This window comes from Saimiri boliviensis, chromosome 6 (assembly GCF_048565385.1).
Source record: "Saimiri boliviensis isolate mSaiBol1 chromosome 6, mSaiBol1.pri, whole genome shotgun sequence".
Taxonomy (NCBI): Eukaryota; Metazoa; Chordata; class Mammalia; order Primates; family Cebidae; genus Saimiri; species Saimiri boliviensis.
In genome coordinates this window covers 75,557,590-75,585,411 of record NC_133454.1, presented here as the reverse complement: position 1 = coordinate 75,585,411, position 27,822 = coordinate 75,557,590, and the positions used below count along the sequence as shown (strand labels likewise).

The 27,822-nt window shown below is 39.5% G+C and overlaps 2 pseudogenes; both read right to left on the bottom strand.

The window, feature by feature from the left end:
- Positions 1-243: 243 nt before the first annotated feature.
- Positions 244-1,183, bottom strand: LOC120364550 (olfactory receptor 52H1-like; annotated as a pseudogene).
- Positions 1,184-15,359: 14,176 nt separating this feature from the next.
- On the bottom strand, positions 15,360-16,620 carry LOC101031423 (olfactory receptor 52H1-like; annotated as a pseudogene).
- Positions 16,621-27,822: the final 11,202 nt, after the last annotated feature.

The following is a 27,822-nucleotide window of genomic DNA, read 5'->3' as shown; positions in this document are numbered from 1 at the left end:
AAATTTCCCTCTGATCCTTTTATACAAGCATTCCTTCTTCAAATTTTATTTAGCTTCTCTTGACATCTACCTATTTATCTTGTCTCACTGCTTCCTGTAACACTTAGTGGATTTCCAGGATTTCATATACATTTAAGTCAATGTTGTAAGAATTCCAGCTTTTAAAAAACAAGAAATACTAAAAAATAAACATGATTACCTATTTTCTTTCCCATGCATCCAGCTTCTTGTCACTGGCTCCCTTTAGAGGAAAAAGAGGAGGATGATTTTGTCCCGAATCTGCTTGGTCTTCACTCTATAGATTATTGGATTGAGGGCAGTGGGGATGGCTACACAGAGGCTGGCAAATAGTATGTGGAAGGAGTGAGGAATATTGTGACCAAAATGGTGGGCAAGGACAGAGAATATGGCTGGTGTATAGAATATAAGAATAACACAAATATGAGACCACATGTGCTGAGGGTTTTCTGGCAGGCATCCCGGGATGGAAGGTTGAAGATAGCACAAAGGATAAGAATGTAGATGCCAGTGAAAATCAAGTCTGACATGACAGTCATCATAAGCACAGCAAAGCCATACCAGATCTTGATAGAGATCTCCACACAGGCAAGCTGGGCAATGCCTGTGTGCTTACAGTATGTGTGGGAAATGATGAGTGTTTTACAAAAAAGCAGTTGCCTTAATAGGAACACAAGTGGGGAGATGATACAAAAGCTCCTGCTGATGATACCCATCACAATCTTAGTGATAGTTTTATGAGTGACAACAGCGGTGTATCTTGGAAGCAAATCGCAACATAATGATCAAACGCCGTGGCCAGCAAGATGACAGAATCCATGGCAAAGTTTTTCCAGAGAAAAAAAACATCTGAGTAAGACATTCAGGAAAGGTGATTTCCTGAGGACCCAGCTAGAAGATGCTGAACATTTTTGGTAAACATGTTATTAGACAGCATGAGATCTGTAGCAGCCAGCATGAAAAGGAAAAAGAACATGGGTTCATGGAGGCTCTGCTCCATAGAAAGGAGGTAGAGAAGGACACTATTGCCTGCAAGGGCCACAAGGTAGGTAGTAAAAAAAGGAATCCTGATCCAGATGTGAAACTGCTCCAGCCCTGGAATTCCCAGTAGGATGAATGGGCCTGGATTGAAGTTGCTCAAGTTGAATGTCGCCATTATGGTCATCGATTATTTGTTCACATGAACTGAAAACAAAAGCTGTAGGACCGATTGTTACAGTGATCTGCAAAGATCTGCCCCTGATCAGAAGGCTCCTTCTCCAGTATTATCCCCTCACTTTCAGCTCTAGGAAATGATAAATTATCCTTCTTCTATTTACAATAAGATGTGTCAAACTTCGAGTTATAATTTTAAGCCATAATAAAAATGGTATTGCATTATTTCCTAAAAATACAAGACACATGACTTAAACCAGTCTTGCCTACCTCTCAGCAACCCAGCAAGTTTTCTAACAAAATATATGCATAAAATAACAGTAGGCAGAGAAACACTACTACTAGTCAGAGATTTGAAGCAAAAATTCATTGTGAAGTCTCCTGTTCTGGGGAACTGAAATAACAACTGTAGAGGATCACAAGAAGTTTAACAAAAGCAGGCTTGGTTTCTAAAACCTAAGTAGACAATGCTGTCTCTTTCTTCCTTGCTTCTCCCTCTAACCCCCTCACTAAAACATCTGCCTGGGTTGCCATTACTCTTATAGAAAAGCTCACGAACATAAAGAAGAAGTGGAGAACATTTCTCCATAAGGTGTAGGTGGTTTAATCTGCCCCTTCAGACATTCCTAGGTTGGAGAAATTTTCAAGAAAAGGCAGTCCCCAATAATTTACTGTGTCAATTTGTCTCATGAAAGGAAGGTAAAACCCTCCTCTTGTTCCACAAAGAAGGCATATACCAGCAGAGGAAGCCCACTCTCCTGGCAATACTGTACAATAGCTTTCTTATCCCTGCCTAAACCATTGAATGATTCATTTTTTGAGACTTCATGGAAACATTTGTATCCTTCTTCCAAAATCCTTTTCTTTCATGACATGATAAATGACTCTTTTCCTCCAACCTCAGTATTCACTCTTTTTTTTTTTCTATCTGTCCCTTGAGTGTTGGAATTCTGCAGTGCTCTACCCATGCGTCCATGCCTGCTGCTTTCTTCGTGTACAAAATGTACCTGGAAGATTTCCGCAGTGGCATGGCTTTAACTGTGACCCCTATGTTGAAGATTATAAAGTGTATAATTTTTTAAAATATTCCTCTCTTCTCAGTTTAAAAATTAGTTATCTTGGCCGGGTGCGGTGGCCCAAGCCTGTAATCCCAGCACTTTGGGAGGCCGAGACAGGTGGATCACGAGGTCGAGAGATCGAGACCGTCCTGGTCAACATGGTGAAACCCCGTCTCTACTAAAAATACAAAAAATTAACTGGGCATGGTGGCGCGTGCCTGCAATCCCAGCTACTCAGGAGGCTGAGGCAGGAGAATTGCCTGAACCCAAGAGGCAGAGGTTGCGGTGAGCCGAGACCACGCCATTGCACTCCAGCCTGGGTAACAAGAGTGAAACTCCGTCTCAAAAAAAAAAAAAAAATTAGTTATCTTATGCTTGTAATCTTCACTTAGAAATCCTACATGTGCATCCAAGTCAGTATGTTCCGAAGTATTCCATTTGTCTTTCTATTGCCCCAGACCTGTTTCTCCTATAATAGGTTCCAACTCAACAAATGGCAGTACAACACAATCAATATCTCAATCTAGAGACCTTGAAGCTATCTACATCAAATTTTTCTCACACGCAATCATAATCCTTATCTTTTAAATAATTATTGTATTATACATAAGTATTCAATTAGTAGGCATCCATGTTACATCCACTTATTGCTACTCCTACAATGACTGCTTTATCCTACATGCCACCATTTCTCATCAAGACCTCTGCATAGTTTTTCTAACATGAATGCATTCATTTTGCTTGAGCAATTGAAAGCTGATAAAGGAAATAAAATTATATACATATAATGAACACAATGTTTAAAAAATATGTCATATAGGGTGTATCCCAAATTAAGAGAAAAAGAAAGTGGCCGGGCGCGGTGGCTCAAGCCTGTAATCCCAGCACTTTGGGAGGCCGAGGCGGGTGGATCACGAGGTCAAGAGATCGAGACCATCCTGGTCAACATGGTGAAACCCCGTCTCTATTAAGAATACAAAAAAAAAAATAGCTGGGCATGGTGGCACGTGCCTGTAATCCCAGCTACTCAGGAGGCTGAGGCAGGAGAATTGCCTGAACCCGGGAGGCGGAGGTTGCGGTGAGCCGAGATCACGCCATTGCACTCCAGCCTGGGTAACAAGAGCGAAACTCCGTCTAAAAAAAAAAAAAAAAAAAAAAAGAAAGTGGAAATCCTATCACTTCCAGGTAGAAGAAAATGACAAAGCTGGCAGTCAGCAGCAGTGGATTCTATCTCGGCTAAAGTCTAGGTAAGGGTCATTTCATTACCAATAGAGAAAGTGTCTCTGTATGTTGCCCAGGCTAGTCTTGAACTCCTGTCCTCAAGCAATCCTTCCTCCTCAGCCTCCCAAACGGCTGAGATTACAGGTGTGAGCTACCATAGCCAGCTGGATCCTACTTCTGATGCCATGTACACCAAAGTCAAAATTGAAATGTAGAGATGGATCTCTAAATACAACACTTCTGGGGGTAAGGAAGACTTGAAGTCTGGGGCATACACGCCAACTGGGTGGTCTTTGTTATGTTTGAAGAACGAAGAAAAGGTTGGGATTTTTTAAAAAGCCCACGTCTAATAATGTAAAGGCCTAGAATGCAATTCCTTTTTCCCCCTAGAAGTGCCAAGTTCTCAAAGCCAAAGAAAGGAGTCTCAGGGATGATATCTGGGTGTTTCTAACACTAGCCATATTGGAATTTCCAGTGTTTAAATTGATGCTTTTGTTATTATTATTTTTTTTTGTAATTGTACTTTAGGTTCTGGGGTACATGTGCAGATCATGCAGGATTGTTACATAGGTACATACATGGCAAGGTGGTTTGCTGCCTTCCTCCCCCCATCACCTATATCTGGTATTTCTCCCCATGTTATCCCGTCCCCACCCCAACTGTCCCTCCCCTAGCACCCCCCAACTGACCGCAGTGTGTGATGCTCCCCTCCCTGTATCCACATGTTCTCCTTGTTCAACATCTGCCTATGAGTGATACCATGTGGTGTTTGATTTTCTGTTCTTGTGTCAGTTTGCTGAGATCGATGGTTTCCAGATTCTTCCATGTCCCTATGAAGGACATGAACTCATCATTTTTTATGGTTGCATAGTATTCCATGGTGTTTTTTTTGCCACATATTCTTTGTCCAGTCTATCATTGATGGACATTGGGGTTGGTTCCAGGTCTTTGCTATTGTAAACAGTGTCACAATGAATATAGATGTGCACGTGTCTTTATAATAGAACAATTTATAATTCTTTGGGTATATACCGAGTAATGGGATTACTGGGTCAAATTGTATTCCTATTTCTAGGTCCTTGAGGAATCGCCACACTGTCTTCCACAATGATTGCACTAATTTGCACTCCCCCAAACAGTGTAAAAGTGTTCCTATTTCTCCACATCGTCTCCAGCATCTGTTGTCTCCAGATTTTTTAATGATTGCCATTCTAACTGGTGTGAGATGGTATCTCAATGTGGTTTTGATTTGCATTTCTCTAATGATGATGTCATTAGAGATGACATTGTGAGTCATCTCTAGAGATGCTCACCAGTGATGATGAGCATTTTTTCATGTTTGTTGGCCTCATAGATGTCTACTTTTGTAAAGTGTCTGTTCATATCCTTCACTCATTTTTGGATGGGTTTGTTTGTTTTTTCTTGTAAATCTGTTTTAGTTCTTTGTAGATTCTGGATATTAGCCCTTTGTCAGATGGGTAGATTGCAAAAATTGTTTCCCATTCTGTTGGTTGCTGGTTCGCTCTAATGATTGATTCCTTTGCTGTACAGAAGCTCTGGAGTTTAATTAGATCCCATTTGTCTATTTTGGCTTTTGTTACCATTTCTTTCGGTGTTTTAGCCATGGAGTCCTTGCCTATGCCTATGTCTTGAATGGTTTTGCCTAGGTTTTCTTCTATGGTTTTTATGGTGTTAGGTTTTATGTGTAAGTCTTTCATCCATCTGGAGTTATTTTTAGTGTAAGGTGTCAGAAAGGGGTCCAGTTTCTGCTTTCTGCACATTGCTAGACAGTTTTCCCACCATTTATTAAACAGGGAATCCTTTCCCCATTGCTTGTTTTTCTCAGGTTTGTCAAAGATCAGATGATTGTAGATGTGTGGTGTTGCTGTTCAGGCAGCTTGCTGAGCCTTTTCAGCCCAGCAGTGAATTCCTGTTCTGTGGGTTGTAGAGGGATTGGGTGGAGAGCTGTATCTGAACCAAAGTCCCAGAGGGGGAGATAGAGGTTATTCTTAAGTATTTTGCTGTTAATCCTATTGTAAGTAGAATTTTTTAATGCTATTTTTGTTGTTTATTTCTTGTGTTCAGAAATACAACTGATTTTTATATTGACCTTGTATCCTGTTACTGTACTGAACTTATTCCTAATAATTTTTAATAAAGGTCTTATAATTTTCTGAACATAAGATCATATCAAGTGCAAATAAAATAATTCCACTTCTTTCTTTCAAACAAACAACATGGCCAGGTACAGTGGCTCACCCCTGTAATGCAAGCACTTTGGGAGGCCGAGGTAGATCCCTTGAGGTCAGGAGTTTGAGACCAGCCTGGCCAACACACAGAAACCCATCTCTACTAAAAATACAAAAAAAAATTAGCTGGGTGTGGTGACAGGTGCCTGTAGTTCTAGCTACTCGGGAGGCTGAAACAGGAGAATTGCTTGAACCCAGGAGGCAGCAGTTGCACTGAACTGAGAACACGCCACTGCACTCTAGCCTGGGGGACAAAGTGAGACTCCATCCAAAAAAAAAAAAAAAAGCCAACAAGTATGTGAAAAAAATCCTCAACATCACTAATTGAAAGATACGCAAATGAAAACTACTATGAGGTATCATCTTACCCTAGTTAGAATGGCTATTATCAAAAAGTCAAAAATAACTAATGCTGGTGAAGATGTTGGTAAGACTGTATAAATATAGCCATTATGGAAAACAGTGTGGAGGGTTTTCAAAAAACTAAAAGCAGTACCATCATATGATTGAGTAAACTCACTACTGTGTATTTATCCAAGGAAAGAAAATCAGCATAACCAAGAGACATTTGCACCCCCATGCTTATTGCAGCACTATGCATAATAGCCAAGATATGTAATCATCCTAAATGTCTAACCACAAACAGATTTTTTAAATGATATATATACAAAATGAAATACTATTCAACCATGAAAAATGAAATCTTGTCATTAGTGGCAACATGGGCGAATCTGAACATTACTATGTTACGTAAAATAAGTCAGGCATAAAAAGATAAATACTGCATGTTCTCATACACATAAGACAGCTAAACAAAAAGAGCTAACAGAAGCAGAGAGTAGAATTATGGTTATCAGAAACTGGGAAAGGTAGAGTAAAGGGAATGGAGAGAACGGTTAACAGTTACAAAATTACAGCTAGATAAAAGAAATAAATTCTAGAGTTCTACATCACTGTAGGGTGAATATATTAATAATAATTTATTATACAGTTCAAAAAGCTAGAAGAGTGGATTTTGAATGTTTCTTACACAAGTGAATTTTAAATATTTAAGGTTCTAGATACTCTAATTGCACTGATTACATTATTATACATTGTATCAAAATATTATTATCCTATACCCATCAATAGTATTATACAATTATTGTGCCAACTAAAAAATAAGAAAAAAATTATGTTGTACATCTTAAATATATACAATAAAAACATCATTACTCTAAATAAAGTGAATAAGAAACATTAGGTTATAATAGCAGATTCAATATAGAGAACCAAAAAAAAAAATTAGTCTACATGAAAATTTAGTAAGAAAAGCTAGAAGACGATTAAAGGTTATAGTACCCTAACACTATCAGAGAAAGAAATGAAAGCTACGTGTCCATTAAAGAAGGTAAAATGTGAAAAACAGAATAAATATACCCAAAGAGCAAAATATATAGCTCTAAAATTGGCTGTAATTTTTATCATACTATAGTGATTATAAAAATATAAAAGTACTGGATTATTCTACAAATAGCTTAGAAATAATTCACTATTGCTTATAGAAAAAAAGTAGCTAGATCTATAGTTTATGCTAACTACCATAGTATTCTTCATGAATCAAAAAAATGCATGTAAATCAAATCACAAGAAAATCTTCATATTGTATTAACAAAAGAGCCTCGGGCCGGGCGCGGTGGCTCACGCCTGTAATCCCAGCACTTTGGGAGGCTGAGGTAGGCGGATCGTGAGGTCAAGAGATCGAGACCATCCTGGCCAACATGGTGAAACCCGTCTCTACTAAAAATACAAAAAAAATTAGCCGGGCGTGGTGGCACGTGCCTGTGGTCCCAGCTACTCGGGAGGCTGAGGCAGAAGAATTGCTTGAACCTGGGAGGCATAGGTTGCAGTGAGCCAAGATTGTGCCACTGCACTCCAGCCTGGTGACAAAGCAAGACTCCGTCTCAAAAAAAAAAAAAAAAAAAAAGGGCATCTATCTGAAAGCCGTATGAGAATAAGATTTTTTAAGAAATATGTTTAGGTAAATAAATAAGCAACAAATGCTCATTTAAGTAGAAAGGCAAAACTGTAAATATAGATGGGAAGAAAAGCCTGAACGATGACACTAAATGACATAATTTCAAAAAGTAATAGAAGCTGCATAAGATGCAAGATTTTAATCTTAATCACATTATTGTATTAATAAGAAATAATATAAATATACTAAAAATCCAAAAATGGAAATTAATTGTTTTAAAAAAGAAAAAAGTGGCAAATGTAATTAGTGGAATTGAATCTCTAATGACACAAGTAAATTACATAAACATGATAACTGAAATTCAGATAATGAGATAAAAATAGAATTTCTAATAAAGAAAAAATATATTTTCTAATAATTATGGTATTTTACTAAGCAATTTTAATATTTTAACAATTGAATTAAAATTAGTGATATTAAGGAAACTTAAAAATAACAAATATAATTCATGAATAATCAGAAAACCTAAATAGACCAATATATGAAATAAAAAGAAAAACTTGTCAGAGACTATCTCCCTCTAAATGGTGTTTATGTGGGACAATTAAATCTATTATTAAACAATTATAACTTTTTTATTTTATTTTATTTTTGAAAGGAAGTCTCACTCTGTCATCCAGGCTGGAGTGCAATGACGCAATCCTGGCTCACCGCAACCCCTGCCTCTGAGATTCAAGTAATTCTCTGCCTCAGACTCCCAAGTAGCTGGGATTATAGGTGCCCACCACCACGCGTCGTTAATTTTTTTTTTGAGATGGAGATTCGCTCTTGTTACCCAGGCTGGAGTGCAATGGCGCGATCTCGGCTCACCGCAACCTCCGCCTCCTGGGTTCAGGCAATTCTCCTGCCTCAGCCTCCTGAATAGCTGGAATTACAGGCACACGCCACCATGCCCAGCTAATTTTTTGTATTTTTAGTAGAGATGGGGTTTCACCATGTTGACCAGGATGGTCTCGATCTCTTGACCTCGTGATCCACCCACCTCGGCCTCCCAAAGTGCTGAGATTACAGGCTTGAGCCACTGCTCAAAAAAAAAAAAAAAAAAAAAAAAAAAAAAAAAAAAAAAAGTTTTAATATGTGCCCAGATACAGCGAGGCACATATTAAGACTTAAGTCTTAATATCTGTAAGTGAGCAATGGAGTATAATAATTGCTGTAAGGAAGTAGATAATGGAAGCCTGAGTTAGTGTAAAAGCAGAGATTTAACAAATTGATTTCTAAAATAGAAGAAGGCAAAATTGGTAGAATATGCCAATTGATAAAGGGGTGATGAAAAGAGTCAAAGGTGTTGAAACAACAACAAATTATTTCATCTCCATAAACCAGGCATCCCCAAACTACGGCCGGCCCGCGGGCTGCATGCGGCCCCCTGAGGCCATTTATCCGGCCCCCCGCCGCACTTCAGGAAGGGGCACCTCTTTCATTGGTGGTCAGTGAGAGGAGCACAGTATGTGGCGGCCCTCCAACGGTCTGAGGGACAGTGAACTGGCCCCCTGTGTAAAAAGTTTGGGGACGCCTGCCATAAACTTTAAGCCAAGTGTTTTGGGGGTTTTGTTCATTGTTTTTTATTGGCTACCACTTTTCTTCTAATTTAAGAAAACAATTTTAAGTGTTACTTAAAATACGCCCATTTGTTTACTATCCACCAAGTTGAGCAAATAGGCATTAAATTAAAGACACATTACCTGAGTGTGTGTATCTACATTCTTAGGTGTCTTGCCGGCATTGTAGCTGGGGTACATACAACTGAAGAACATGCATATAAATTATGGTTTTTTACTTAATCAGATGTGTGGCATTACTGACATCATCACAGCCCTGTAGCTTCCACATAGCACTTTTAAAACCTTCAATAATTTTCTTTGTCCAGTCTAAAGCAAGTATTATATTAACTAATGCTACAGCTCAGATGCTAACATCAACATAGAAGAGTCCACACAGCCTCTCCCATGTCAAAAGTGAGATAACTTTAGTCCACCAGCTATGTCTCTGCCAATTCACCTTTCAGTTCTTGGGAATGATATTTTCCGAATTTCTTCTCCACTCACGTTTAATTGTGGATATTTCTTCAGCTTAGTCAATTTTCTCTCTTCCTCTAGATAACTCCCACTCATTTACTATCCCCAGTAAGTTTTCTGACCAATATTCAAATTAGACAATGTGCTATGGCATTCTGCATTATCTAATCAGATCTCTAACACAAATTATATGTAGGTCTAAAAATCACAGATATCCAACACAAGTACTTAGAAAAACTCTAAACACAGCCTTCCATAAGTCCAACAAGGAATCTAACTTCGAAGTCAAGTGGCAAAAAATCCAGAATTTATTCCTTGTTTTCCTCATTCCTTCATTTGTGCCATAGCAAAATTCTTAACTGTTTTGAAAACTAGTTTTTATATCTGTGAAAAAGAAAATTACTTGAAAATGCTTATGGACAAGGTTCAAGGAATATAAGTGGAATAAAAATTATCAACTTTCTATGAAGAAAATAAACTTTCCTCATTGACTCTTTAGAATTATCTTTCTGATAAGGCTGAGTTACAAATTCAGGCAGGTCGTTACCATGGAAAGCAGAGACTTCATGAATTAATTGAAACTCATTTGTTTCAACCCATTTATTCAGCAAGTATTTACTGAGCACTTATCTGTGCTAGAAACTTTACAGGTGATGAGAAAACAGTGATGAACAAGGCAGACGCTAAACTGGTCTTCAATGACCTAATGAAAAAGACAAACATTAAAAACAAAGAATATAAGTAATCACCTTATTCAAGTTGTGAATAGTCCTAAAATTAAAAAACTACATGCTGTCATGAAAATGTATGCAAGTGTTACTAATCTAGTGTGCAGGATTAAAGAAGGAATATCTGAGGAAGGAATTTTAATTGAAGCCTAAGCAGGAGTTGTCAAGCAAAGAATAGTAAAGAGAAGGAACAAGGAAAAATTCGGTTTATTTGAGGGGCTGAAACTAAGCAAGTATGACAACTCTACTATCGTAATTCACTTGCAGTAGTATCCGTTTGCCTTGTGGGGTCAACTTTGCCAAGTTCTCCAAAATACAGCTAACTTCATCAACATTCCAGGAATACTTTTTCAACTGAGTATGTAGGAGACAGTTGAGTTTAGGACATAAACAAGACAATGGCTCAATGCATTAGGGAATGTAACCTGGCTAGAGAAGGAAGAAAGAAAAAGTTAGGGCTGATAGCTTGAAGAAATATATTTCTGATGAAGTTTGAATATGCATGAAACATATTGAGAACATATGGTTTGGCAGGTATTTTCCTAGGACAGAGTGTAAGAAGGTACCTAAGACAAAATTTCTACCTTCAAGGAGTTCATGATGATGGCAGCAGGAGGCAGACAAATCCTGGGCAGACAGTGGTGGGTCCCTGGTGAAACCCAATCTTCAAACTAAAGACAGTTGAAAGCCTGAAACACAAGCTAAAAGTCTTGGGGAAATCCACAGACTGGATTGAGAACCTCTCTTCCCAAGTAGTGCACTTTCCTCTGATTGATCCTCACCCTTTTCCTGTTTTACATATACATACCCTTCCCTAATTGGTTTTTTACATTGTCATGCCCACCTTTAATGCTTTTGTTTTAGCCTTTTCTGCATACTCTCAGCCCAATCAGCATGCAATCCCCATTCTGAGCCCAAAAAAGCCCCAGATCCAGCCACACAGAGAGAGAAACCACCCAACTTCTGGTGGGGGCCCATCCTTATGTCCCCTCTTTGCTAAGAGCGATTTCGTTGCTCAGTAAAATTCTTCTCTTCCCTCCTCACCCATTGATTGTCAGTGTGATCTATTTTTGGACATGGAACAAGAACTTGGGACCCACCAAATGCAAGTATACTGAAGGCTGTAACAACTGTGGCCCTCAGCCCTCTGATGGCAGAGGGCAGTCACCCATGCAACAGGAAGCAGCAGTGGAGCCAACCCAGACCCAGAGTCATGAACTGGAGCAAGGCGAGGGGCTGACAGAGCTGTTAACTTGCTGCCATCCATCGGGCTCCAGACAGCAGGACTAAATGAGCTAATTAGCACACTATAACATACCCTCTGAGGCTCCTGGGTCATGGGCACCACTGCCTGGGTGCCACCACGTTGCTTTTGTCTCAATGCCAGAGTCCATCATAAGAGAAGCTTGAGACACTCCTGGTCCCTGGTTTAGCCACAAGCCCTGCACAGAGCCCCCTACAGTGCTGGCACTCAAAACAGCTGGCCAAATCCCACACTTTCTCACTCACACACCGTCTCCTGCCAGGGGCTAAGTGTGCAGTCACAGCTGCTGCAGCATTTGCACCAGAGGGCAGGCTGGGCACGGCCTGGCAGGCTGAATGTATGGGGCATCTTCTGCAGCAAAAAGGCCTGAGCAGCTGGGCACAGTGGCTCACGCCTGTAATCCCAACACCTTGGGAGGCCGAGGCGGGTGGATCACGAGGTCAAGAGATTGAGACCATCCTGGTCAACATGGTGAAACCCTGTCTCTACTAAAAATACAAAAATTAGCTGGGCATGGTGGTGCGTGCCTGTAATCCCAGCTACTCAGGAGGCTGAGGCAGGAGAATTGCCTGAACCCAGGAGGAGGAGGTTGCGGTGAGCCGAGATCACGCCATTGCACTCCAGCCTGGGTAACAAGAGCAAAACTCCATCTCAAAAAATAAATAAATAAATAAAAATTAAAAATTAAAAAAAAAAAAAGAGGCCGGGCACAGTGGCTCAAGCCTGTAATCCCAGCACTTTGGGAGGCCGAGGCGGGTGGATCACGAGGTCAAGAGATCAAGACCATGCTGGTCAACATGATGAAACCCCGTCTCTACTAAAAATACAAAAAAATTAGCTGGGCATGGTGGTGCGTGCCTGTAATCCCAGCTACTCAGGAGGCTGAGGCAGGAGAATTGCCTGAACCCAGGAGGCGGAGGTTGCGGTGAGCCGAGATCATGCCATTGCACTCCAGCCTGGGCAACAAGAGCAAAACTCTGTCTCAAAAAAAAAAAAAAAAAAAAAGGCCTGAGCAAGGCCTGGGCAGGGGTGTCACCAGCCAGACGTCTCTGGCTGGCAAAATTGGCTGAGAAAAATTCTGCACCAATAACATAGCTGTGGATAGATAAATGTATAAGCAAATAAATATGCCAATTTTTAGTAGTGGCATAAATAAAGCAGCCTCTGCATGTGTCTCTTCTGAATTGGCTGCAGGGCACTGCAGAGAGCAACGAAAATGTCAACATACACCACACACACACACCATACACTCACATACACACAGGTTCTTATCTCAGAATGCCAATTTTACTCTTTACTTCTTCCTCCCTGGTAATTTAATACGTTCATCTTGATTCAATGTATGTCTTCTTTTACAATGGAGATCTTAAGAAATAGGTGTGGTTACTCATGTTCTCACTCATAGGTGGGTGTTGAACAATGAGAACACACGGACACAGGGAGGGGATCAAGCATCACACACTGCGGTCTGTTGTGGGGGAATAGGGGAGGGACAGTTGGGGGTAGGGAGTTGGGGAGGGATAACATGGTGGGAAATGCCAGATATAGGTGATGGGGATGGAGGCAGCAAACCACATTGCCATGTATGTACCTATGCAACAATCCTGCATGTTCTTCACATGTACCCCAGAATCTAAAGTGCAATAAAAAATATATATATGTATATGTATATTTAAAAAAAGAAAGAAATAGGTGTTGTTATCTTGGGACAGTTTCCTAACAGGAGCATGAATAAATCCTACCCAACTCCACCCAACACACACACCACCCACACCAGGTTTTCTTGTATGTAAAATAAAACAAAAACAAAAACAGGACACTGAGTATGACAACATAAAAGAAAAACATCGCTTCTGGAATTATTGGCTCTAAGAGTCAGGGGAGTGCAAATAAAGTGTAAACAAACATAAAATATAAATAAATGTAAATAAAGTGTAAAGCTCTTAGTTTTACAGAAGGTCACTCTTTATATTTAAGTCTTGCATTCTCTACAATGACCCTAAGGAAGGACATACTTAGGCACGACCCTGAGGACAGTGGAAACATTGAAGAGTTTCAAGGTACAAAGTGTCATAATCATATGTGAATTGTAAAATGATCATTCTGGCTTTTATAGAGACAGTGGATTGGATAAACCAAGATTGGAACCACTTCAAAAAGATTTTGGAATACTCTCTGAGAGATGGATAATGGATTAGAGCCTAGTCAATCTCAACAGCCATAATAAAGGTAAGATTGTTATGTATCCATCCACTGGAATAATTTAGAAGCACTTCAAACTCAAATATTTAACTTAATGTTGACTTAATTTTCTTTGAGAGTAACTTAGAATAAATAAAGAGTAAATGATAGATTTCTTGCTTGGAAATTTGTTTTTCACAGTGCCATTTACCAATTAGGAAGACAAAAGAAATAGGTGTTTTTTTGTTTGTTTAATTTTTGAGAGAGAAGGGGCAGGGGGAAGTTTGTAAGTTTCTAGGTAAATTTTGGAAAAATTAACTTTAAGTAGCTTGTAAACCATTTGTGTGAGTAGATACCCAGAAAGTTATTGGCTAAGGAGTGTAGATTCTGAATCATTCAAATCTGGGCTAGATCCTAGATCTATTAATTATCTTTCTGCAATCTTTATAAGTTTTGGTTTCCTAATTTGTAAACCAAATTAACTAATATTACCCTCTCATAATTATTTTCTTAATTAAATATTCAAATACTTATAAAATACAGATCCAGGGTTATGGAAAAACCAAGTTTGGAATTTTCTTAGAGCATACAATTTTTTTTTTTTTTTTTTTTTTTCTGAGACGGAGTTTCGCTCTTGTTACTCAGGCTGGAGTGCAATGGCGCGATCTCGGCTCACCGCAACCTCCGCCTCCTGGGTTCAGGCAATTCTCCTGCCTCAGCCTCCTGAGTAGCTCGGATTACAGGCATATGCCACCATGCCCAGCTAATTTTTTGTATTTTTAGTAGAGACGGGGTTTCACCATATTGACCAGGATGGTCTCGATCTCTTGACCTCGTGATCCACCCGCCTCGGCCTCCCAAAGTGCTGGGATTACAGGCTTGAGCCACCGCGCCCGGCCGCGAGCATACAATTAAAGTAGGTACAAAATATAAGCAACTATAATGATAAGAGATGCATAAGGGAAAAAAGTAAAGGGCACAGAAGGAGGCATTAATAAGGTAGAGAATCTGGACTGAAGAAGTGTGAAGCCATATGTTTGAGAATTATAGTATAAAGGATTGATAACTACTTAATAAGGGAAGGCAAGAGGCTTTGCCTTTAATTCCTAAGCTGAGAAACACAGGGCTGAATTTGCATGTTAGGAAATAACCTATCCTTCAAATATATTGATTAGCATTAGGAAAAATATAAACTTTAGTTTTAGTGCTCTACTGTATTCATCATCAACTTCTTCACACAAGTGGTGAAAAAACTAAACCAAGAAAGTCCTCTATGTTCTAGATGTTTATAAGATTTTTCTTTCTTCCCTCTTCCTCTTGTCTATACTTTGCACACAGGTAAAAAGCAGAAATTTCAAATCAATGAGTTACAGCTTTATCTTTTTACCATCCTATGTTACATAAAATTTCACCAAATCCATTTTACGTACATTTCTCCTTCAGTGCCCACTTATTGTGACTTCTTCAAAGAGAAGAGGAGAATAAATTTATCCTGGATCTGCTTTGTTTTCACTCCATAAACAATAGGATTTAGAGCAGGTGGGATAGCCACATAGAGGTTGGCAAATAGGATAAGTACATTTCGAGGGACACTGTGTCCAAAGCGATGAGCAAGGATGGAGAAGAAGGCGGGGGTGTAAAACATCAGGATGACACAGACATGGGAGCCACAGGTGCTGAGGGCTTTTTGGCGGGCACCCTGGGATGAGAGTTGGAACACAGCACGAAGGATGAAGGCATAGGAAACAGCAATAAAGATCACATCTGGGCCGGGCGCGGTGGCTCAAGCCTGTAATCCCAGCACTTTGGGAGGCCGAGGCGGGTGGATCACGAGGTCGAGAGATCGAGACCATCCTGGTCAACAAGGTGAAACCCCGTCTCTACTAAAAATACAAAAAAAAGTTAGCTGGGCATGGTGGTGCGTGCCTGTAATCCCAGCTACTTAGGAGGCTGAGGCAGGAGAATTGCCTGAGCCCAGGAGGCAGAGGTTGCGGTGAGCCGAGATCGCGCCATTGCACTCCAGCCTGGGTAACGAGAGCGAAACTCCGTCTCAAAAAAAAAAAAAAAAAAAAAAAGATCACATCTGAGATAACAGTCATGAGAGGTACAGCAAACCCATACCAGATGTTGATAGAGATGTCTGCAGACGAAAGCCGAGCAACACCTATATGTTCACAGTATGTGTGTGGGATGGTATGTGTCCTGCAAAAGGGTAACCGTTTTAGCAGAAAAACATCTGGCAGGATGATGGAGAAGCTTCTCACAACAACGCTCACCATAAGCTTGACGATCACCTGAGGAGTCAGGATGGTGGTATATCTCAAGGGGAAGCAGATGGCAACATAGCGATCAAATGCCATGGCCAGCAGGATGGCTGAGTCCACCGCAAAGCTGAAGTGGAGGAAAAACATCTGAGTGAGACAACCAGAGAAGGTTATTTCTTGGGAGCCGAGCCAGAAGTTACTGAGCAGTTTGGGCACCGTGGCAGTGGACAGGAGGAGGTCTGTGGTGGCCAGCATAGAGAGGAAGAAAAACATGGGCTCATGGAGGCTGTGTTCGATTGCAATGAGGTAGAGAAGGATGCAATTGCCCACAACGGCCACAACATAGATGACACAAAAGGGAATCCCAATCCACATGTGGAACTTCTCCAGGCCAGGTATCCCAACAAGGATAAAGGAGCTGGGGTTGTAACAACTCAAGTTATACATGGTCTCTTCAGTCTGGGATCCACTGGTTCTTGAACACTGAAGACAAAACAACTGTAAGAATGGGCTGTGAAACCTATAGTTCCACCCAGGTGCTGAACATTGTTGAGGACTGCAACTGTCACACCCAGTGTAACCACCTGAAGCACCTCCTGTTCCAGGAAGAGCTGGCACCTGTAAAACTGACCCTTCTCTTGGCATCAGATCCTTCACTTGCCCCTTCTCTTTGGCATCAGACCCACCTCATTTCTTTATTTTGTTTAGATATTTCTTTAGATATTTATTGATTTAGATTTAGATTTCTTTAGATATTTACTAATAAGTCTATGAAATGGTTATTTTTGTAGGTCAGCAATTTCATATGATTAAACATAATTCACTGTTTTTCTTTTTCAATGCAGATTATTAAGGATAGACTCAGGTTTTAAAGACAGGAAAAACCAAGTATAAGAAGAAGGAATGGGCCGGGCGCGGTGGCTCAAGCCTGTAATCCCAGCACTTTGGGAGGCCGAGGCGGGTGGATCACGAGGTCGAGAGATCGAGACCATCCTGGTCAACAAGGTGAAACCCCGTCTCTACTAAAAATACAAAAAAGTTAGCTGGGCATGGTGGTGCGTGCCTGTAATCCCAGCTACTTAGGAGGCTGAGGCAGGAGAATTGCCTGAGCCCAGGAGGCGGAGGTTGCGGTGAGCCGAGATCGCGCCATTGCACTCCAGCCTGGGTAACAAGAGCGAAACTCCGTCTCAAAAAAAAAACAAAACAAAAAAAAAAAAAAAAAAAAAAAAAAAGAAGAAGGAGTAAGGAGACAGGGTAGGGAGTCAGAATAATAAAAATATTAAAAATAACCTGGATGACGATGAGCTGTGAGAAAAGGGGAGCAACTGACTTTTATAGAGCAAATACGTTTCAGACAATGGGTCTGATCAAATAAACTGAAGAATGTGGATAAAGCAAAATAAAAAAATAATAAAAATGAATAAAAAAGAAAAGGCAGGTTCCAGTGTTGTGTGTTTTGGTAGAGTTTCGTTTCATTGGGATTGAAATATGGTTCAGAGTGTGTGTTTACTGGAATTGTTAATATGAGAGAATGCATGTATCAGAAAACACACAGGGACAAGTGAACAGCATTACCCTGACTCAAGCAGAGAGCAGTGAGTTCAGAGGATAATTTATGACTTGAAGGTCAATGTCCTAAACTCTGGAGAATCTCTGATGTTAACAAAGGAGACAACTTTACCTCTCCATGAGTTTGAAAATGTCTACATAACAGAAAACACCAAGGACAATTAGTCCCAGGTAAAGTCAGCAGAGCAGATTCATATCTTCTAAAGATGAGATAAAGAATAATAAAAGAAGTTTTACCCCAATGTTTTCAGTTATGGCCTGCCAGTTCTTGGACTTCATCTGTGAGAAACTCCAGCTTTGTATTAAACAGAGCCCACTCTTGAAGGTAGCTTTTGCACTGAAAACATCCTTTGAGTTTTAACTTTGCTATTGTGACCTATTTTATAGAGTACTTTTGAAAAAGAAAGAAAATCAGGGGCATGATGCCAGGGAACCGCAACATTAGAGAGGCACCCCAGAACATGAGCCATGGTTTGGTTCTTATCTTCCCCAACAAATTTACAAAGTCCTTCAAAAAGCATTTAAGGAAAGAGTGGATTTTCTGTGCTATCACACCAACTCTGTATTATTATGTTTTGTGAGGATCTGTAGCCTTCTTCCTAAGGAAGAGTAGGTCAAGCCAAGTCGTTTTAGTGGCATCTGCCAAGTCCCTAGTCAAAGCTTTACATAGGTGAGCTTCCCTCCCTTAATTTTGTCACTGACAGTCATTAATTAGCTGAAGTGGGCATATTATATTTTACTAGGAGACATGTAACTAGTTCTCACTGCCCAAAGGCAACCTCTGAATGAAAATCTGTTCCAAGTTACATCTCCTGGTCTGATGCAGACTGAACTTTTACCAGCACTGAGCTTATGGGAATAACATATAGCAGCAGAGTCTTCATGAAGTCCTCCCTAAAATGGTGGTCACATGATCTCTTGTGGTCTAAAAGGGAGTAGACCAAAATGAACTATGAAAAAAAAAGGTCTCTATAATTTATGCTAAATTTCATTTCAACTTCTTGGAGCACATTTTGCCAGGGTTATAGGGAAAACATTTAAAGGCGAAAAAAATTAATAACTAATTATTAAAACTATGAAGGAAAGCCAAAGAAAACATCCAAACCGAGGTTTGTTGGTTCAGCCAAATCTTATTCTGATCTCATTTCTTCTACCCAAAGAGCTCTTTCAGCTCACTGCAGCCTCTGCCTCCCAGGCTCAAGCGATCCTCCTATCTCAGCCTCCTGAGTAGCTGGGGCTATAGGTATGTGTCACTATGCCTAGCTAATTGTTGTATTTTTTTTTTAAAGAGAGGGGGTCTCACTATGTTGTCCAGGCTGGTCTTAAACTCCTGAGCTAGAGCAATCCTCCCACCTCGACCTCCCAAAGTGCTGAGATTAAAGTCATGTACCACAGCACCTAGTCCCTCTTTCATTCTGAGTTTCATTTTGCACTACTGGTCACATAAGCTGGTCTACAAGTGAAGTCAGTATTCTCCCACCATTATTTATCTCCTTATTATAGAATCATTTGTGTCATAAAAACCTCTTTCTCCCAGGGTCGTGTCTTCCAGGACACAACCTCTATTTGAACATTGATTAAACTAAAGGCTCTGTTACTTGATAAAATCAAAGAGCCAGTGTAGGGTTTTTCTTCTCACTAGTTGACTGGAGTTTTTTACTTACCAAGCCCTCTTCTCTTCTGGGTCACAGAATTAGTAAGATGTATCTATTTAAAAGGATGCAAACAAAATTTTAGGCTGATGAAAATTCTACTAAGGGGTAAAATGAAAACATTTATGCTTTCTCATGTTCCCAGGAGATGACAGGTTGTCCTCTCCTGTATTTTCTAGTACCACATAACGGATGGGACTAACCATATTAACTATGTTCCCTTCAGATGGAATGTATCTTGGGATCTTAGTAGTAGCTTGTGGATATCAGATTCCTGGGAGATTCAGCCTAACACAAATCAAACTCAGTTCAGATAGAATTCTCAAAAGCATAAGAATTTTTCTGTATGTTCAGTATTCTTTAATTAGTGTATTTGTATAAAATTGCACCAATACTATACAAATACAATTGAGATTTTTCTACATACTTGATTTTAGAAGGCAAATCCTCCAATTATTTATTTATTTATTTATTTATTTTTACACTTAGCATTGCCAAGAAAATTTCATAAGCAGTTCTTAATTGGCACACACACACACACACACACACACACACACACACACACTTTTAGATTGCATTAAATCTTTTCTTATCACTAAAATATTTTAGGGAAATATTTGATATGTTTATAATACTGTATATTCATACTACCAATATTTTAAATATTATATATCTTCTCATTAATATAGCCTCTTTTGATTTCCTCAATAATGTATTAAAATGTCCATATGTTCTATATGTTCTTAAAACATGCAAATACCTCCCTTTTTTAGAAGCAGGATGTATCAGTGTCCTATACTCACTATAAAAAAATTATCACAAACTTCACAGCTTAAAATGACACAAATGTATTATGAACTATAGCTCTGTATTTCAGGAGTCTGGCATGAGTTTCACTGGACTAAAGCAAGGTGTATGAACAGCATGTCTTTTGGAATACACTAGAAGAAAATTTGATTCCTTGCTTTTTCCAGCCTCTAGAAGTTTTTCTTTCTTCTTCAAAACCAGTAATGTTACTTATATATTTCTGCCATAGTCATATTTTCCTCTTTCTCATTCTCACTTCCTCTTCTGCTTTTAAGAACTTTTATCATTGTATCTAAGCAATTCAGATAAACCAGAATAATCTATGGTTTAGCCATTAGTTTAAGGTTCATCAATTAGTTTCATCAGAATTTCATCTGATGATTCTCTTTTGCCATATAATCCAACATAATCACAGGTTCTAGAGTTTGGGATGAGAATTTCTACTGGAGGACATTATTCTGCATAGTTTCATCATTTGTAAATTAAATTTGCCACACATTACTCTGTTTTTTTAATTAAACTTTTATTTTAGATACAGGGGCACATGTGCAGGTTTGCTACTTGGTATATCGCACCCAGATGGGAGTATAGTACCCAACAGATAGTTTTTCAGCTCATATCTCTGTCCCTCCCTGCCCCCTTAGTAGTCCACAGAATCTATTGTTTTCATGTTTATGTCCATGTGTACTCAGTGGTTGCCTCCCACTTATAAGTGAGAACATGCAGCATTTAGTTTTCTGTTCTTGCATTAATTTGCTTATGATTATAGCCCCCAACTCATGTTGCTGCAAAGGACATGATATCATTGTTTCATATTGCTGCGTAGTATCCACATTTTCTTTATCTTTATCTAATCCACCATTGATAGACACCTAGGTTGACTCCATGTCTGCCATTATAAATAGCACAGCAATGAACATTTGAATACATGTGTCTATTTTCCCTTGAGTGTATACACAGTAATGGGTCCAATGGTAGCTCTGTTTTAAGTCCTTTGTCAAATTCCCAAACTGCTTTCCACAGTGGCTGAACTAAGTTACATTGCCACAAAAAGCATACAAGTGGGCCGGGCGCGGTGGCTCAAGCCTGTAATCCCAGCACTTTGGGAGGCCGAGGCGGGTGGATCACAAGGTCAAGAGATCGAGACCATCCTGGTCAACATGGTGAAACCCCGTCTCTACTAAAAATACAAAAAAATAGCTGGGCATGGTGGTGCGTGCCTGTAATCCCAGCTACTCAGGAGGCTGAGGCAGGAGAATTGCCTGAACCCAGGAGGCGGAGGTTGCGGTGAGCCGAGATCGCGCCATTGCACTCCAGCCTGGGTAACAAGAGCGAAACTCCGTCTCAAAAAAAAAAAAAAAAAAAAAAAAAAAAAAAAAGCATACAAGTGTTCTCTTTTCTCTGCAGCCTTGGTACATCCATTGGGTTTTGTTGTTTGTTTTGGACTTTTTAAGAATAGCCATTCAGATGACTGTGAGGTGGTATCTCATAGTGGTTTTGATATGCATTTCTCTGATAATTAGTGCTATTGAACATTTTTTTGTATGTTTGTTGGCTGCTTGTATGTATTCTTTTGAGAAGTGTCTGTGCATGTCTTTTGCCCATTTTTATTTTGGTTATTTGTTTTTTCTTTGTTGATTTGTTTAAATTTCTTATGGATTCTGGATACTAGACTTTTGTCAGATGCATAGTTTGTGAATATTTTCTCCCATTCTGTAGGTAGCCTGCTTACTCCATTGACAGTTTCTTTTGCTGTGCAGAAGCTCTTTATGTCCCACTCATCCATTTTTGTTTTTGTTAACAATTGTTTTGTGGGACTTAGCCAAAAATTATTTGCCAAGGCTGATGTCAACAGAGTATTTCCTTAGTTTTCTTCTGGGACATTTATAGTTTTAGATGTTACATTTAAATCTTTATACCTCTTTTTCTTGAGACAGGGTCTTGTTCTGTCACTAAGGCTAGAGTGCAATGCCACAATCACAGCTCACTGCAGCCTCAACCTCCCAGGCTTGAGTGATCCTCCTACCTCAGCCTCCCAAGTAACTTGAACTACAGGTGCAGGATACTGGATACCAAAGCCGACTAATTTTTTAATTGTTTTAAGAGGTGGGGTCTCCCTATGTTGCCCTGGCTGATCTGAAACTCTTGGACTCAAGCAATCCTCTTGTCTCAGCCTCCAAAAGTGCTGGGATTATAAGCAAGAGTAATGACACCCAGGCTTTAATCCATCTTGAATTATTTTTTATATGGTGAAAGCTAAGTGTCCAGTTTCATTCTCCTGCACATGGCTAACCAGTTATCCCAACACGTTATTGAATAGGGAGTTCTTTCTCATTGCCTGTTTTTTGTAAGCCCTGTTTGAAGATTAGATGGTTGTTGGTGTGCAGCCTTATTTCTGAGTTTTCTATTTGGTTCCATTGATCTATGTGTCCATTTTTTGTGCTAGTATCATGCTGCTTTGCTTACTGCAGCTTTATAATATAGTTTGAAGTCAGATTAAATGATGCCTCCAGCTTTATTATATTTGCTTAGAATTGCCTTGGCTATTCTGTGAAGAAAGATGTTGGTAGTTTGATGGGAATAGTATGAAATCTATAAATTTCTTCAGACAGTATGGCAATTTTAATAACATTATTCTTTCAATCCATGAGCATGGAATGTTTTTCCACTTATTTGTGTCGTCTTGTGAAATCTGCTGATTTCTTTCAGCAGTATTTTGTAGTTCTCCTTGTAGAGATCTTTCACATCTTTTCTTAGCTGTATTCCTAGGTGCTTTATTTTCTTTGTGGTTATTGTAAATAGGATTGTATCCTTAACATGACTCTCAACCTGGATATTATTGTTGTATAAAAATGCTACCAATTTTTGTGCATTGGTTTTGTAGCCTGAAACCTTGTTGAAATTGTCAGTTCTAGTAGCCTTTTGGCCAAGGGTTTAGGATTTTCTAAGTATAGAATCACATCATCAGTGAAGAGAGATAATTTGACTTCTTCTTTTTCTATTTGAATTCATTTTATTTCTTTATCTTGCCTGACTTCTCTGGCTAGGACTTCCAGTATTAATGTCAAATAGGAGTCCTGAAAGAAGGCATTTCTTTCTTCTTTCAGTTTTCAAGGGAAATGCTTCCAGCTTCTGCCCATTCAGTATAATGTTGGCTGTGGAGTTTCCACAGATGGTCCTTATTATTTTGAGGGTTTTTTAAATGCCTAATTTGTTGAGGATTTTTATCATAAAGGAATTGTGATATTAGACATTATTGAAAGCCTTTTCTGCATCTATGTAAATGATCATATAGTTTTTGCTTTTTAATTCTGGAGAGGAGAAAACATAGTTTGGTCTCCATGTTTGGTTGATAACTCTGGTCTACTGGTTAATGATGCTTTCTTATCAAGTGTAGAGATCTCTCTAGTGAGCATACACATGGGTAATAAAATTTATTAGGAAGAGAACGGATTTTATCCAAATTTACTTTCTCCCAAATACCCACTGAGGGGCTGGTTTTATATTCCAGCCCAAGAAGTACTAAAATGATCACATTGTTAGCTATAGCTCAGACTATGCCTGGCTACAGTCAGGTGGGTTTACAGTCTTACAACACGCCCTGGTAAAATGATATCCCTAACAGCAGCAATTCCCATTATGGCTTGGGGGTTAAGACTAGCAGATGTGTGCACACAGACAATGTGCTGGTACCAGTAATACATTCAGCAGCAGGAGCCATCGCAGTAAAGACTACAGGGACCTGAAGGTATCCACCCATAGTCAAGCTTGGGCAAATCTAGGTCGTGACAAATATTCTCTTCTTAACCATACTCCAGTTAGGCTCCTCTGAAATCTTTTCTCAACTGGGCCCTGACTTTTGAACTTTTGTGTTATTCTCTGTATCATCCAGTTTTGTGAAGAATCTGAGTCAGTTTAGTAAAAATCCTTCACCCTTGTTCTGACCCTCCTTGATATCTTACCACCCGGGACTGCCTTCAGCAAAAACTCTGTTAGGTCAGTTTAGCAAAAAATTACCCAACCTCTCAGTAGTTTATCCACTGATCCCCTACCCTACACCTTGGTTTATTGTGCAGTAAGCCCTCACTTAAGGTTGTTTATAGGTTCTTGGAAACTGCAAGTTTAAGTGAAATGACATCTAAGAAAACCAATTTTCCTTTTCTTATCAATGTTAGAACAAAACGTAGTTGAACAAAATGACATAGAGGACCTGTTTTATGTTGTTTCACTTAAAGTCACCATTTCCAAAAACCTATCAGTGACATTGAGGACTTAACTGTATTTAGAGGTGAGTCCAATCTCCTCTACTCTTTAAATAAAGTCTTTTTAACTGTACATCTTTAGTAAATATCATAAATAATTTTTTTCTTTAACAGTGGTGTTCACCTCAGACTCCAAACCAGCAAGGGTTATCTATTTTCCCTCACCTTGGTGTCAGGGATTTCAGGTATCTAAAATGCACCAGTGTCTAAAATGTCCAAGAAGTGCAATTTTCTTTTATCTGTTTATTGGATGTTAACCTCGGCAAAGAGCCTCTGGTCCCTCCTAGTAACAGAGGAACATCACCTTAAGCCCTAGTCTTATTTCTGAAAGCTGAGAAATCTGGGCAAAATAGGGCCCTCTAATTCACCCCCAGACACACAGAAAAAAGGTAGGGGGAAATCACCCTAGATGAGTCACAGAGGCTATCTATAAAGATTTAGACATGTTTTCTGGGGTGGAGAGAGGGATTAGAGAGCTGAGTGGAGCCGTGGCCCAGGTAGATGGCTGTTTTATGGACAGAACATCTGGGAAGCATGCAGTGATGACTGATTTGAGCTCAGCTCAGGTTTCCCACAGGCTTTCTGGCACTTCCCTGAAGGATGTGGCTGCTGCTGCTGCTGCTGTGTGCTTTCATCAAGGCAGCAGTTGCTGTCGGGGCACGCTGAAGAATGAGGCCTGGAATAAGTCACCCTATATTGTGCTATGTCTTGCTTACTAACTATAGAAAGATTACCGCTGGAGGGCATTTAAGTAAGTCTCTAAGGTCAGTTTAGGGCTGCTGGGCAAAGTGATCTCAAGGAGCTCTATACCCCGTTTCTTTCCTTTGAAGTTTCAACAACTTGCTGCATCACAAAATATTTATCAGGGCCAGAGACCTGAGTTGAGTTACTGTGGCCTGCAGAAGCTCACTGCTCATTCCCATTGACAGAGGGCCCTAAGCAATGGCTAGGGAACTGTTTCACTAGCTTTCTCCAAACCCCTCTGTAATGAACAGACACCCACTAATTTCCACCTCTTCATACTCATGCCTTTATGCAATTTCTTCCCTTTTAAAGTATGCAGAATTTCTGAATGCCTTATTACCAGTGGTACGTGGCAAAAGTGATGGGATGTTGCTACCATGATTGTCTTATATTACGTAAGTCCTTCTCACTAGAATAGTCTCCTTCTCCTGTTGGCCTTGAAGAGACAACAGCCATAGTGTGAACTGCCTATTGAGAGGTTCATGTAGCAAGAAACTTTGGGCAGTCTTTAGAATCAGAGGTCTTACTTTCTACATGTGCAAGGAACTGAATTCTACTAATAACCTAAGTTAGTATGGAAATAGATCCTTCCCTACTCTGACCTCCATATGAAAACTCATCCCAGCTGGCACTATGAGTTCATTATGGCGAGATTGTGAAGGAGAAAACCCATTTAAGCTGAGTCCAGACTTCTGATCCACAGACATTGTAAGATAACATTTGTTATCTTACATTTATCTTGCTACTAAACTTGCAATAGTCTATTTTTATGTAGCAAAGAAAGCTAATGCAACTTTTATCTGCATGGGTAGGATACTGTACAATAATATAACATTGATTTATAACTGAATTTTAAAATGTTAAGGACTGAGATCCTTTACTCAGATTATTCTATTTCTTAAATCAAAGTTAATTATTTCAAAACTAAATTAATATGCATTCTTAGAATTCTTTATCTCAAGTCAGAGAAAACAGTCCAAAAAAAAAAAAAAATAAGACATCACTCTGTGGCAGTGCATATGTGCCAGTAAATAGCAGAAGGTATTACAAATATACTATTATTTAATTCTCATATCACTGACAGGTAGGTCTTATTATTTTTATTCATTTTACAAATAAAAAATTTAATCTCATAGAAATTAGTTGATTTAATAAGGGCTACTAGGTGGCTATGTCATCATTACGTAAAATTCTATGTGTTTTCAGAATGATAATTTGGAACCATTCAATTATAATGTTCATCTTCTACACCAAGGGGAAAGAACATTTTCTTCAAGTCATCTGCAATAACAAATTTGTCATAAAGTGCTTCCATGTGCTTCTTCCTCATTTAAGGCTATATGTATTCAGAATATCAATTTACATTTGATAGCACCTAAAGTTTTTCTTAAAATGTACCAGCTTTCTCTTGCAGATCCAGCATTTTCTGGGCTCTCCCAATGGTCCTGTCTTTTTGGGAAATCGGCTGCTGCCTTTTCCGTGGTGGTGTGGTAAAGAGGAGTGAATACAGGTGCTTAGTAACACAGGCCCGGTACTAATCCTGCCTCTTTTACTCAATAGCTTTGGGACCATCAAGAAAACCCTTAGCAATTTATAAACTCTTTCACCCCCTTTATATAAATTTCTCCTTGGTTGGGCTCAGTGGTTCACACCTGTAATGCCAACATTTTGGATGGCCGAGGTGGGCAGCTCACCTGAGGTCAGGAGTTCAAGACCAGCCTGGCCAACATGGCAAAACCCCATCTTTACTAAAAATACAAAAAAGAGGCCGGGTGCGGTGGCTCGCACCTGTAATCCCAGCACTTTGGGAGGCCGAGGCAGGCGGATCACGAGGTCAGGAGATCAAGACCATCCTGGTCAACATGGTGAAACCCCGTCTCTACTAAAAATACAAAAAATTAGCTGGGCATGGTGGCGCATGCCTGTAATCCCAGCTACTCGGGAGGCTGAGGCAGGAGAATTGCCTGAACCCAGGAGGCGGAGGTTGCGGTGAGCCGAGATCGCGCCATTGCACTCCAGCCTGGGTAAAAAGAGCGAAACTCTGTCTCAAAAAAAAAAAAAAAAAAAAAAAAGAAAGAAAAAATTAGCCAGGCATAGTGGCAGACACCTGTAATCCCAGCTACTCGGGAGGCTGAGGCAGGAGAATCACTTGAACCCGGAGGCAAAGGTTGCAGTAAGCCGAGATTGCACCATAACACTCTGGCCTGGGCAACAAGAGCAAAACTTTGTCTCAGAAAAATAAATAAATAAATAAATTCTCCTTTTTATGAGATTTGTACAAATTATCTTGGATAATGTTCATGTGTGTATCTATATTTATACATATTATATGTATATATACCTATATGTATAGATATATGAATGTGTATACATGTCTATGTCAATCTCAAACCAGGTACTTTCACACTACTCCTCCTTCTTCAAAGTCATACAAAATTTTGATGTGAATTCTGTACAGTGGCATAACCTGCCCTAATTTATAATGCATACATGATGGTTAATTTTACACCCTAATTTGACTGGCCATAGAGTGCCTGGATTAAACATTATCTGTGGTTGTATTTGTAAGGGTGTTTCTGAAAAAGATTAGCATCTGTATAGTTGGACTCATAATG